This window comes from Podarcis bocagei, assembly GCF_964188305.1.
Source record: "Podarcis bocagei genome assembly, chromosome: 9".
Taxonomy (NCBI): Eukaryota; Metazoa; Chordata; class Lepidosauria; order Squamata; family Lacertidae; genus Podarcis; species Podarcis bocagei.
The window spans coordinates 59,164,615-59,179,087 of NC_138134.1; the positions used below are offsets into that span (position 1 = coordinate 59,164,615).

General features: G+C 43.2%; 2 long non-coding RNA genes across 3 annotated transcripts; one reads left to right on the forward strand and one right to left on the reverse strand.

Annotated features, from left to right (window-relative positions):
- Nucleotides 1–803: 803 nt before the first annotated feature.
- Nucleotides 804–10,352, reverse strand: LOC308595351. Of its 2 annotated transcripts, XR_014012002.1 has the most exons (4): nt 10,246–10,352; nt 4,950–5,014; nt 1,703–2,150; nt 804–1,629 (listed from the first exon to the last, which is right to left on the reverse strand). It is a non-coding gene; the product is annotated as an uncharacterized lncRNA (long non-coding RNA). The 2 variants fall into 2 exon arrangements; XR_014012003.1 differs by lacking the exon at nt 4,950–5,014 and having other exon boundaries at nt 10,246–10,348.
- LOC308595347 lies at nt 10,257–12,733 on the forward strand. The gene is made up of 3 exons (XR_014011998.1): nt 10,257–10,397; nt 11,436–11,538; nt 11,757–12,733. It is a non-coding gene; the product is annotated as an uncharacterized lncRNA (long non-coding RNA).
- The last annotated feature ends 1,740 nt before the right edge of the window (nt 12,734–14,473 follow it).

Consider the following 14,473-nt stretch of genomic DNA (forward strand, 5'->3'; position numbering starts at 1 on the left):
AGACCATGGAGGAGAGATGCAACATATGGACCATAGCTCAGTGGTAGAGTACATGCTTTGCATGCCCCAGATTCAATGCTCGGCATCTCCAGGTAGAGTTGCCTGAAATCCCATCCTGAACCCCTTGAGGATTGCTGACAGTTAGTTAAAAAAAATACTGAGCTAGTTGTATCAAGTTACTACAAGCCAGTTCTCAGCAATCCGATGCCCTCCAGTTGTTTTGGACTACAACTCCCATCAGCCAGGGCAACCGTAAAGTAACAAAGGAAATGGAGCCACTTCCTCTTTCACAACGCAGTTTTCCCCATTCATTGAGCTCTCTGATTTTCTGTGCATGTGCATTTGTACTCAGTTGCTCCACATCCTGGGTGGTGGTGGTTGTTTTTTGAGAAACTATTCTCCAGTAGCACTGTTACAATTTCCACTTACAACTGGGTTTTTGACAAAATTCAACAGCAGTCAAGAGTACCACTTTGCCTGTTTGGGTGCATCCAGGTGGGAGTTTTGAGGGGTGGTTGATTCATGTTGAGCGTGCATCTCCCCATTCTGTACCTATACAGCCACAACTACATCCCACAATGCTCCCCTGTCTTTCCAGGTCATTAGCTCTGCAGGTGCTGATGCTAGAAGGCCAATGTTCACAGCAGATATTGTACTGGGGCCTGTAAAAAGAGATAGCCATATCCACTCTATTTGCTTTCTCAGTTCCTGCCGTCTAGTGTGGGACAAGTACTGAGCCAACACTATGATAAGCTGCAAAGCTTTTTGTTTTATTTATTTTTTAAAAAATATTTAATTGACTGTAATAAAAGATGAAGCAGAGGATGATTTATCTCTGCAACAGCTTTCACAATGTGGAACTATTGATTGTTGTATGTGAAAGAAATTTTCAATTAAATTTCTCATCCTCTAGCCTTGGCTGCTGATTTAGAAGAAATGGCTTGTCGTTCTGTTGATGAAACAGCTGTTTTTCAGCCAGCTGGAGCCTGAAGTTGCTGGCAAGAGTTCCCCAAACAGATAATCACAGTTCCGTGGCAGAGAGGTAGCATAGTGTGGCTTTCCTCTACATTCACAGAATAGGGCTTTCTCAACACATCCTTCACTCTACAATACTCCGCAGCCCCTCATCTGCTCCTAGGGCTCTGGGTGCTTTGGAAAATGGGGTGGGAAACTGTATATGGAAGGGGGGCTCCAATGAATGCAGGAGGAACTTAAGATCCAATGATAGCCCTAGATCAGCACTCCTCCGGCAACTTCAGCTCTGAAGAAGAAACGGACCCACTCCCTGGTCCATCCCATGTGAGGCCATGGACCCCAGAATCTTGAGCTCCAAAAAGATGCTTCTGCTGTCAGATTTTGGTGGCTTGACCACAGACCCTTAGGGAGATCAAGAGAACCCAGAGGAGAGATCATCACAGCTGGAAACCTTGAAGGATCCAACAAGTGCAGAAGGCCATGACACTTGGACCAGCAGCTTCTAGGCAATGGCTACCTAGCCATGCTCTAAAACTCAGCCAGTTGCTTCAGGATCTCACTGAGAAAAGTTGGGTGTCTATCTGAAGCAATCTCTGTGGTCTTGAGAATTCTCACCTTGAGTTCTCTCCAAGGTGCTGATTTTGACTAGGTTTACTTTTGCCTGGCGTGCTCTGATTCATGGGGTCACGAAGAGTCGGACACGATTAAACGACTAAATAACAATAACTTTTTGGGGGCCTGCCTGAGGAACGGAGAGCTACCAACCATTCCTTGCTAAAGCAATCGCCCCTCCATGGTGGGGGGCATCTCTGCAGACACATCCAAGTTTAAGAGTTCAAATCTCAGATTACTCTGAACTCACAAATGGGGGATTAGCCAAGCCTATGTCCCTATTCCGAGTAGGTAGTTTGATATTATTGGCCCACAGAGTCATTTAATGATTCCTGGGAAAGTGTTGGCAAAACACTTTGAGCAATCAGCAAACTGCTATAGAAATGCATATGATTTTTGTTGTTTTATCTCATACATACCAACAAAGCTGCAGATGAGCAATTAGAGTCCATGCAAACCAGCATTTTTAGTGCTGTGTACCTAGATTCAGAAATGTCTCTTCCCGGTTTTCTCAGGGGAAAGCTGATTCAGGAATAAAATTCTTTTGCAGTTCTTCTAAAGTTCTATTGTCAAGCAGAAGGGCAGGATCAGAAAAGGAGGAAAAAAATCCCACACGGAAATTGTTAACCAGCACAGAGGGGAAAAAAGATGTTACCTAGTGGCATATTCATTACAAGCATATATTGGTATTATACAAGTTTAGCTGCTTGGGATTCACCCCCAAAAAAATTGAGAACTGTAGTTTTGCAAGAGTGCTGAAGAATTCCTTATCAGATATTCCTACCCTTTCAGAATTATAGTTCCTCAGATTTCCTAGGGAGATGAAATTATTGTTAAACAAATTTAAGTCTGTGGTACACAGATATGCTATATCAGGCATCCCCAAACTCAGCCCTCCAGGTGTTTTGGGACTACAATTCCCATCATCCCTGACCACTGGTCCTGTTAGCTAGGGATGATGGGAGTTGTAGTCCCAAAACATCTGGAGGGCCGAGTCTGGGGGTGCCTGTAGCTGCTACGTCTTTCCCAACCCTCTTGCCACTTCAGCTGTTAAGTGTCTACAGGGCAGAAGCAGGATTGACCCATGATAAAATGGGCTCAGGATATCGGGCATAACATCATGTTTGAGGACTGGGAAAGGTTATGGACCACCGGAATGAAATTCACGGCATGTAATGCCCTGAAGGAGAATATTATGAAAATGATATATAGGTGGTACATGACCCCAGTCAAGCTTGCAAAAATATATCACCTGTCTGATAATAAATGTTGGAAATGTAAGGAGGCTGAAGGGACATTCTTTCACCTCTGGTGGACCTGTCCAAAAGTGAAGGCCTTCTGGGAAATCATCTATAATGAGTTAAAAAAGGTATTTAAATATACCTTTGTTAAGAAACCAGAGGCCTTTCTCTTGGGCATTGTCGGCCAGAAAGTGTTAAAGAAGGACAGAACCTTTTTCATGTATGCGACTACAGCAGCAAGAATACTTATTGCAAAATATTGGAAGACACAAGATTTGCCCACACTGGAAGAGTGGCAGACGCAATTGATGGACTATATGGAACTGGCCGAAATGACTGGCAGAATCCGAGATTTGGGTGAAGAAACAATGGAAGAGGACTGGAAAAAATTTAAGGACTATTTACAAAAACATTATAAGTTGTATGAATGTTAAGAATTTGCACGATTTGGAAACTTTAGCTCCAGCAATTAGATTTGGTAAAGCAGGAAACTAAGTTATAAGTAAGAGAGGGCTGAAATTTAAAGTAATATTATGTTTAATTTAAGGGATAAGTAATTGATAAAAAGTACTTTAAATTCTGAAATACAATATCTGAAAGGTACAAAATAAGGTATGAAACAAGGTAATAATTTGCTGATATTTTTTTATTGTAAAGAATGCAGGGTGAGGGAGATGTGGGGAAGTCCAGTTGGACTTTTCTCTTTCTTTTTTTCTTTTTCTTGTTTTTTCCCCTCTATATTCTTTATCTTCTGTGAATGTTCTGGACTTTGTTTCTGAAAAATTTAATAAAAAATATTTTTTAAAAAAAGAAGCAGGATTGACCCAGCTGCAATTTGATACCAGCAGCAGTGCTAACCTGGCAGTCTGTCAATATGTGTAGGATCAGCCACAATCCGCATGCCCAGTATTCAGGAACCTAATTTTAGCCTTGTTGGTTTTATACCAGTGATTCCTACTCAAAGCCATATTTTTTATGGCTTAACCACAAGTCACACTTAAAGTAGTACTTTTGGCTTGTAAAGTAGGCTGTTTGTTCTCAGAATAACTTTTCAGTACTTCTAATGCCACTGAGGTCTTAGAATGTCCCTGCAAGTGTATTTGTACACAGTCACCCTGTGTCATGGTTTTTGTAGTCTTAAGAGTGCAAAAGCCATTACCATGCATATGTATTTTGCTCACTAGCATAGTTAATAAATGGGTTTGCTCATAGCATAGTTAATAAATGGGTTTGAAATTAAGTTCCAACCGAGAGAGGAGATACTGTGGTTAAACAATTTAGGGGCCTTTCAAAGGGCAGGATTCTTGCATAGAAACAGGCTTTCCACTTACAAATGTTTCTTGAAATGTTACCACATTTCAAAAGCAGCACATGATACTCAAAATAGTGTGAGAGAGAAACCCTCTCATTTGGGGCATTTGGTTCACACCTAAGTCTTTTTAATGCCAGCCCAAATGGAGGGGGCAATTTAAACTCATGCCAATGAAAATTAACACAAATAACAAAAGTTTAAATCCAACCCAAAGCTGAATGATCCTTCACAACCGCATATTTTACTATCAAATCTTGAAATCCAAATCTCAAATTTCAGTATTTAAAGATCAGCATTGTTACATACTGGTATGAAAATCGAGCATTTGAATATGACTTGTCCCCCAATGCAGGATGTATCTGCATAGAGGCAGCATAGCTTTGTGACTGCAGTTGCAAATCAACAAAGGGATGTTTTGGGTATTATTATTTTCTCTGGATCCTGATTCTGACAAAGTTTGAGTCAAGTTAACCTGAAGTGTTCTTCCATTTCTCTCCCTCTCCCGCTGTCCCTTGAATTTTCTGTGAGGCATTAATGATGCCCAAAAACCAGCCAAATCCCATCATCTTCCACATCTTAGTTGTTTAAGCCATCAAGCCACAGACCGAAAAGGAGCCACCTACAGCCACCTACCACCGTTTGGCCAAGCTGCAAAGCACGATAAAAATAGCACAGCAAATTTCAGTAATAAGAGATGCATGTAGTAGCAGGTGGGCCGGGGACTTGTTTTGCCCTCAGCATCTTTGGCAGGGCTCTTGAAAATTAAACTGAAACATGAGCTACAACACGGTGTAGTAGTAAATACTAACCAGGAATAAACAATCCTGCAGCCTGCAGGAAAATTTGACAGTCTTCTTGCAAAAGATGTTCCTTGCTGCAAAAGATGTCCATAGCAGAATGACTCTCTCTCATTTATTTCTCTAGTTATTCATTAAATTTATATTCCACCCTCCCTCCCAACAAAGGCCATGGTGGCAAATAAAGTGAGAAAACAATAAAACCATATGAAAAGCAATTCTAATACAGATGAAGACCGAGGAAAACCTCAGCTTAAAAGGCCTGTTGGAAAAGGAAGGTTTTCAATAAGTGCCCAAAAGACATCAGAATACAAAAAGGCAGGTTATAAACGTAATCATAAATCAACAACTCCTTAAAATCACTCGGGGTGCAATCCTATGCACACTTTCCTATTGAACTTGACAGGACTTGCTACTGAGTAGATGTGTGTGTAGCTCTGATCAATGACACACCACTAGGAGCTTCCTAAGAATACATTTCCACCAATTCCTATGGATCAGGGCAAGTGACATGGTTATCCTATCTTATGCACAGCATAGTAGCATGATGAGAACACTAAAAAAACTTCCCTATACAAGGCTGCCTTCAGATGTCTTCTAAAAGTTGTATAGTCACTTATCTCCTTGGTTTGAGGGGATGCATAACTCCATACCCTCCACCATTTCTCCATTGAAAATAAAGGTAAAGGTAAAGGGACCCCTGACCATTAGGTCCAGTCGTGACCGACTCTGGGGTTCCGGCGCTCATCTCGCTTTATTGGCCGAGGGAGCCGGCATACAACTTCCGGGTCATGCAGCCAGCATGACTAAGCCGCTTCTGGCGAACCAGAGCAGCACACAGAAACACATTTCCCTTCCCGCTGGAGCGGTACCTATTTATCTACTTGCATTTTGACGTAGGGATTCGAACCGCCGACCTTCTGATCGGCAAGTCCTAGGCTCTGTGGTTTAACCCACAGCACCACCCATGTCCCTCCCACTGAAAATAGGAACGTCCTAAAGAAAAGCAGGACATTCCAGGATCATATAAGAAACAGGGACATCGTCTGTAAATTCAAGTCTGTCCCTGGAAAACAGGGACACTGGGAGGGTCTGCTGATTAAAAATTTAAACTGAAACTTTCCAGGTCCAAATCTTGCCCTATTATTTGTTTTATTTATTTGTTTTCATCATTTTTATACTGCCTCAATATTGTCCACCACCCAGAAGCTCTCCCCCCCCCCAAAAAAGAAACAGGAAAAAGAAACTATTCAGGTATGTTATATTAATAACAAGTCTCTCTGGGATTATGGAGGTCATTTGGCCACACCAATTTTGAGATGCAACTCCCCAGAGGGTTGACCATGGGTCCATGTGTGTCTCTTGGCCTGAAAACGGTTACCCACCCCTTATATTAGGGGGACCAGATGCTGAGGTTTTCACTTTGAACCATATCAATACCCAAAACACAGAGTAAAATACAGATCTCAAAACAGCATCTGGCTGCTTCTCTTTAAAAATAAAATAAATAAACAACCCGCACCTGCTCTGGCTGCATCATTATACACCAGATTTGTTTTAATGCCTGCTAAATTATGTAAAATGAAGCCAATTAAGATATACAGTAGGAAAGATCTAGTTTGCATATCGTTCTGTCCAGAGTAACTGGTGTCAGAGAGGTTTAGAAACTGGGAAAGATTAATTCAAATATATATATTTTCTTTTTTTATGAGCTGAAGCCATGGGGGGGCAGCATGCATGCAGTAAAGTATAAAGAGCTGCTAAGTACCAATGTATAAAGAGGGGTTGAGTCAAACACATTCTAGTGGTTTCATTGGGTCTTAGGCCCCATCTGCAATATACATTTAAAGCAGGATCATACCACTTTAATCAGTCATAGCGCTACCCAAAGAACTTTGGGGGCTGTAGTTTGTTAAGGATGCTGAATACTGTTGGGAAACCCTCACAGAGCCACAATTCCTAAAGTTCCCTGGGAGGAAGGATTGATTGTTAAACAACTGGAAATTGTAGCTCTCTGAAGGCAATAAAGGTAAAGGTAAAGGGACCCCTGACCATTAGGTCCAGTCGTGACCAACTCTGGGGTTGCAGCGCTCATATCGCTTTATTGGCCGAGGGAGCCGGCGTACAGCTTCCGAGTCATGTGGCCAGCATGACTAAGCCGCTTCTGGTGAACCAGAGAAGCGCACGGAAATGCCGTTTACCTTCCCACCGGAGTGGTACCTATTTATCTACTTGCTCTTTGGCGTGCTTTCAAACTGCTAGGTGGGGAGGAGCAGGGACCGAGCAACGGGAGCTCACCCCGTCGCGGGGATTCAAACCACCGACCTTCTGATCGGCAAGTCCTAGGCTCTGTGGTTTAACCCACAGCGCCACCCGCGTCCCTGTCTCTGAAGGCAATAGGGGTCTCCTAACAATTCTTGACAAACTGCAGCTCTCAGGATTCTTTGGGTAGTATTCTATGGCAGCTTACAAGTTGTATGACAATGCTTTAAATATATAGTGTTGATATCTAGAGATGGAACAAACCTATCCTCCTTGGGGAGAGCCAATCTGGGTGTGGGTGTCAATAGCCCTTATTACAATTACATTTCCCAGGGCTGCTCACTGGCGGGTCACATGGCAAAGCACCAGGCATAAGTGGAGATATTTCGCAGTCTTCTCTCCTTCTTCCTGCTTGCTGCTCGAATGGCAGCAGTGGTCAGGTGTGTAAGAGGAAGGCAGGGACATCCTGAGTTGGAAGAAAGAGCTTGGGGTTGAATAGATAAAGGAGGTTGTGTGTTGCTTATGTGTGGCGGAAGACAGAATGCTACTCCAGCTCACGAGAAATCCAGCCTGTAAAATAATGATGACAGCTTTCATCAACCTGGTACCCTCCAGGTGTTTTCGACTACAACTCCCATCAGCCCCAGGATGGTGTACTGGCTGGGGATGATCTGGAGGGCACCAGGTTGGCAAAGGTTGAATTATGAGGTCATCATGCTTGCATCATATCTGAGGCTGCATTACAAGCTTCCAAGGTTCATATTTCCGAGGTGCTTTTCTTCGGTGACTTCACTAGGAAATACATGTTTCAGTGACACCCGTACTCATGATGAACTCTGGCTTAGTTGAGCCCAAATATCAGTTTTCACCATTGCTTGACTATAGGCCTGATGAATTCATATATAGTGCTGTAAACATCTCATTGTAACGTTGTGTTGACTAATTGTCCCCTCCTAAAACAAAGTGGAAATGGCACCCCCCCACGGGGTGTAACTTTGGACCAAGATGTTCAAGCTAGCTTCTCTCACTTCAAATCCACAATTTACTGCCCCTGGACAGTCTGTGAAAGGTTGGTTCTCTAGAGATTTCTTGGCATCCCACACCATTCCCATATAGTCCTATGCAGTATATCAATATACTAGATGCTCTGGGTCTTTTCTGATTTGCAGTTTATTATCTAGAACAGGCAGACGGATGTGTGGGGAATTCAGGATAATATTGTCCCCCCCCCCTTTAGTCCTCTACAGTGGCAGCTTGGTGATTTTGGAATGCTCAGAACTTGGCATTCTGGGCTGGGTTTATTTTTCTCTTCATGGGGCAGTGGATTGGTGGGACATTTGGACCGGGTTAATTCCGTCACGTTCTGCATAGAACCTTGCAATCAGGTTTTTCTAGAGGTTGTTAAAAACAACATTGTGGTTTGCTGCCTGGTTGCTATGAATGAGTAGCTCACCATGATTTGGTTAAGGGAATGTGAGCTTCAAGTCTGGGACTTGACAGAAGAACAATGATCTGTTACTTATCAACTGTGGATGATCTAGGAATGAACAGAGGTGTCTTCCAAATTCACGCCCAACCAGCTACTCCCTCCAGGGCCGGCCCAAGATATTTTGGCATCTGAGGCAGACCCCAAAATAGCGCTCCCCTCCCTACTGCAGAAGAAGGGGTGAGGGAAGATCTACATCTGGAACAAAGGTGGAAGAAAAATTGACATTGGGATCTGCTGCCTCTGTGGATCCTGCCACCTGAGGCAGTCATCTCAACTTGGTACCTCATGTGTGGGCCGGCCCTGCTCCCCTTTAATCCCCACCCTCTCCCTGTTTCAAGGATCAACTGTATAAATTTCCTACCCACCTTCCTAGGCTCCCTTCAACTCCCCACTCCCCCTTACCTTAACATTCCCTGCTCCCAGTAAGTTACCTTCTTCCCTCTCCTTCCTTACTGAACACAATCCCCAAACAGTGCATTGCATTACTCATTGCAGCGCACAGTTCATTTGCCCAGGATTTTTAAGATGTTGAGATTTATACAGTTTAATCTAGGACTTTGGTTTTCATCTTTGCTGCTGCGATTTTATATTATTTTATGTTTTTAATTTTGCTAGCCACTCCTCAAGGTTTCTTTTCTACCCAAAGAGCTGGACAGAAATTTGTTAAGCAAATAAAATAACAATGGCTGATATGGGGAATATAGTAATGAAGTGTTTTGCTGCATGCTGCCCTTTCCTAAAATATTGATCTTAAATGCTTTTATTGCACCTCTGTGTTTCCTACCCTGAAATGTTCAGTTATTGTTCAGACAGGATCTCCCCAAAAAAAGAGAAAACAAGGACCCAGAATTGAGGGGTGTTGAATTCCCAGTGGTGTCTAATGCCCATTGGGTAGAAAGCAGGGAATAAGCAATGGTCAGTGGCGCTAGAACCAATGTAAGGCACAGCCAGCTAGTTTTAGTTTTGTCCTCAACCTTTTCCATGCTGAGATCTGCAAGGGGAACTGTAAGACTAAGGAGGAGGAATGCTACCCCTTGGACTAGGTGCAAGTAATAAAGCAGGCTAGACAAAGCTGCCTCGGGTTTGTTGGGCAGCGCCCCAGTCCCTCCAATGGACTATTCTCCACTCTGCATTGCTTTCAGATGAGACAACTTCTGCCTTCTCATACAGATAATATTAAGTATGAGGTTTTTTGGAGGGAAGGCCTGGATCAGGAGGGTTTGGTGCCAACCTTTGGCCTTCATTTCATTACCTTTGCGTGTAATGTGGTTCCTCTCATAACCATCAGGAGTACACAAGGTAGGCTGTGTGCCACTCTGAACCGATTCACCTACTGTGGAGATATATATATACTACTGCTGGTAACTTTATAGTTCTGCTTTCATTGGTCCAATAGCTGTGGCCATCTTTCGTTACAGCTCATAAAATCACTAAGTGCTCATCCACACTTTCGCCTGACCCATATTTTGATCGTATCACGTTCCTATTAATTCCCCAAGAGCTCCCAGAGCTTTTCTTGTTGTTCCGTGGCTGAGCCTTGGGAAGATCAAATCTTACCTGCTAAATTGAAGCTCGTTTAAGCAAAATATCTCTTCAGATTTTCCGTCCGTCTGATAAGATCTGATTCAGTGGAACTTCCAAAAAGCAACGCAACTTCAGTCACCCAACAGTAATATAGGGATAATGCTGATCTAGCCGACAAGATTGTTGTAAGGATACCGTACCCATGGCCTTGGTGTACATGGCACCTGACAGCATTAAAGTGGAGGTGCAACTACTTGCATGAATGAACAAGTCCTCTATTTAAATTGTCCAGGATCCAAAGAACCACTTTAGCTTTAGCAACAAGGGCTTTGGGTTTAGGTTTCTATCCTTTGAACAGCTAGCTACTTGCATCACTCTCTCTCACACACAAGGTTGGAAATTATGTATGTCTCTATATCTTCCATGCCCATAATTATACTCCTGTTCTATGAAGGACCTTGTGCATTTTCTTGGAAACCCATTGGGCTGAGTCCTAGAATGAAGGAAGTTACTGTTTGTTCTTGCTAGTCCATTGGGCTTGGGACATGCTGTGCCAGTCTTCTTCCGAACGGTGCCAAGATGAGTCCGTTGAAGGTCACTGCAGCCTGCAGCCCCAACTGACGAAGATTGGATATCCCTGTTTGTAAAAATAGAGGTGTTATCCAAAATCGTCTTGGCCTGTGCCCAAGCTTGGCAATTACATGTATTCTTCTCTCAACTTAAAATCACCTTACGCCCGTCCAGTGGGATTGCATTCTTTCCCACTTCCCCTCCCACAAACCGAGTGTGCCGTGTGCGGCTGCCAGTTGCTAAACAACTGCCATGTTTGGCAGACCCGCGAAACAAGATCCCAAGTCTTGTTGGAGCAGAAGGGCAAGTCTGAGGAGGACAAGGAGCCTATTGATTGAAAACAGAGGCAACAGGCAGCGTGCAACTCCTGTAGCGTTTAAAATTTAAAAATTTAAAAAATTAGTTTGCATTTTGCAGACTCCAGTTAGGACAGGTGAATGAATAAAGAGTCACCCACAGCACACAACAAGTCCTAAGTGATGGTGCCACTGTTGTTCTTTTTCACATCCAGATTTGCAGCCACAGTGGATGCAATGGTGTCTTTAGCTCACAGTATTGTTTTTCGACGCCATCTGTACATTTAAAGCAGTATTTTGTCGCTATTCCCCACCTCAGCTATAAATTTCCTGACATTCTATTGATTCATCTCACAGCCAGCCTGATGTAAGCAGAATGGAGGAAAGCCAGAGAACCCAACAGGCTTCTTTCCAAGATTGTATACTGCAGAAACACCAGGAGAGGCTGAAAAAGAATATGGTGAGTGTGGGACAGGTGATATAATGGACATCTGTGACTCACAAATATTTCCCAAGGAGAAAGTCCCCCAAAGTGGGAAGCTATCCTGCACTTCCCTCTCCCTCCTCCTGCCAACCTCCGGCATCTATACTATTCTGGATTGCATTAGGAAGGAGTGGAAAGGTTAAATGTCATTCATTCTACACACAGCTGACTAGAGCTCAAGCATTTATTTATAGGAACTTGGATCCCAGGGGGGCAAAGGAAATGGAGAGAAGCACCTCATGCAAACACTGTATATCATGTTTACTGGGCAACCACAGGAACAGCACTAAAAAGGCCTTCATGTGAATCTGATAAGTGAGAAGCATCTCGTTCTGAGCATTTGGTAGATTGAGTATGAAATTGAGACGGGACACCTCTTTCCTGCTAGCTGGTTCGAGGCATTATTATTTTTTCTATGTACAGTAACCAATGCTAACAGCAAAAAACTTTATCGGCCAATCCAAGTCATGTGGCCAGGAGAGATTTTTGGAGACTTGGAGGTGGTGCTACAGAGCTCTGAATTTGCCCACTGCATGTGTGCTGATTTTTGTATCTGTGCTCCTGACGAATCAATCTTGCAGATTCTTATTTTTGAAAACCACACAGATACTCTGGAAGCTCTAAGAAACCCTCACTGTTGCTCTACATTTTGGTCGGACTGTTATGCACACCTATTGGTCAGTATGATGAAGTAGGTCAGTCTCCAACTTTCCACAAAGTTCCTAGGGAATTTTTAGAACAAATTTTAAACATTTCTCTTGCATTAGTTTTTGCTTTAAAGGTCAAAGGATGAGCGCATATCCACATTATCTCATGTGAGTTGCCTCATATCCATTTAATTTCCATGTGAACTAAGACTTCAGGTTTAATGTCGCCAGCAATTTGAGGGACTGCTCCTATATTGAGATCAGGCAGACACCTACAGTTCTGGCATTTCGTCACCCGCTGAAAATGTTTTCATTAAGCCAAGCGTTTAGAAAATTAGGCATTGTATACATTGCTGGGTTAAAAAGCAGAAAAAGCAGTTATTTTTCTCAAGATACATCAAAGCTGTTGTGGGGAGAGACATAAAAACACAGTATTTCATAACAAATGACAGAATAGATACATGCTAGGTATGAGTTGTGGCTAATGTTGTGGGAACGCATTGAGTGCATATTAAACAGGAGCGTGTTTGATTCCGCCCTGGCCATTTGTTCAGTATTTTACTATTGTATAATTTTAAGATGCTTTACTGATTTTATTGTACACTGCCATGGTTTTTTTAAGAAAATGTTTATATTATAAATAAATAAAATATATGAACCCATGTAATCTGTTTGTTTCAAAAGGGGTGGGGGAAAGAGTTCATTTTTGAACAGGGATGGGAAACTTGTGGTCATCCCAACGCTGGGCTACAATTCCTATCATCGCTGACTGTTGGTCTCCAACAACAGCTGGAGGACCACAAAACTACTGGGATGGCCCATCAGCCACAGACAGACCACAAGAACCTTGCAGTCTGGTTTCCCTCAGTATCACTACTACATTTCCTTGTATGGGAATAGTAGCAACTCCTGGACTTACGAAAACATGAACAAGGTTTTGCAGTTGAATTTCCTCTATGTATATTTGTATAGCTACAAGGCCACTGAACAAGGCCATTCTAGAACAGGGCTTGTGCAATGGGGATAAGGAAGGGTAGTCTGAGAACGTGGATAATATGTATGTTTGTTCAGTCCCACTAAATTCAACGGAGATTTTCCCCAGGCAGCTACAAAGCTTTTAAATGGCGCCTGTAATCTGAGCAATGGCCAGCAACAGAATCTCTTCTCTTCAACTCATCCATATCTTTATATGCTTTTTTTGCTGAATAAGTACTCCTCCACTTTTCAACCCAAATGCGAAAGTGCCCATCAACGGAACACCAAAATGCCTGTAGGACATTCTCAATGATTGATTACCTGCTTAAACTCTATGCGCCATCTTTCCACATGCAGTTTTTTGCACAACAAACGCTGGCCTCCTTCTGCTTGGGCACAGCAGCTTTAAGCTTTCCAGAAATTAATGGCATCTACAGGCAAAGCAAACATAACATAAATATCTTCAGTGTCCCATTCCCCTCTCTAGGCTATCAATAACAACACAGCAGCCTGCACTACCTGCAATGCAAGGTTGCCCAGGCAACAGGTGAATCCTGACTGCACAGAGCAAGGGGCATTGCTTTTCTGTCTCTCTCGCCACCCCACCCCCTCCTGAGCCTCTATTTCATATCTGTTAAGTTGTGTGGCATGTCTTTACAGTGTTGTTTGTTGAAGAGGCTCCCTTTTACATCCCCAAAGCACCAAAGAATCTGCTGACCCCATAAAGGTGGCAGAACCTAATGATGAACTAGCTAGAGTCTAGCCTCTGAATACGGTTATTTTGGTACAATCCAGTTTAAATTTAGCGTGGAACTTTTTTTCACCCCAGAGGCCACATTCCATTCCAGGCAACCTTCTGGGGGCCACATGCCAGGGGTGGGCAGGGCCAGGGCCAAAAGTGGGCAGGGCGGCTGTTATGTACGGAGTTGAATAGGATCCAAAATGCAGCAGTCTGATTGGTCCTAGAACAATAGGATTCAGAATGCAGCAGTCTGATTGGTCCTAGAACAATAGGATTCAGAATGCAGCAGTCTGATTGGTCCTAGAACAATAGGGTCCAGAATGCAGCAGTCTTATTGGTCCTAGAACAATAGGGTCTAGAAAGCAGCAGTCTGATTGGTCCACAGGAGCCACCCAATCCAACTCCGGGTGAAAGTGAATCTGCAACCTGATTAGCCTACAAGAGAATCCCAGAATTAGCCAGTCACGTGAGGCCCATTGTGTAAATAATGTATATAAAGCAGACATTTCGGGGGGACTTCCATTCCTCACTACTCTGAATAAAGAGC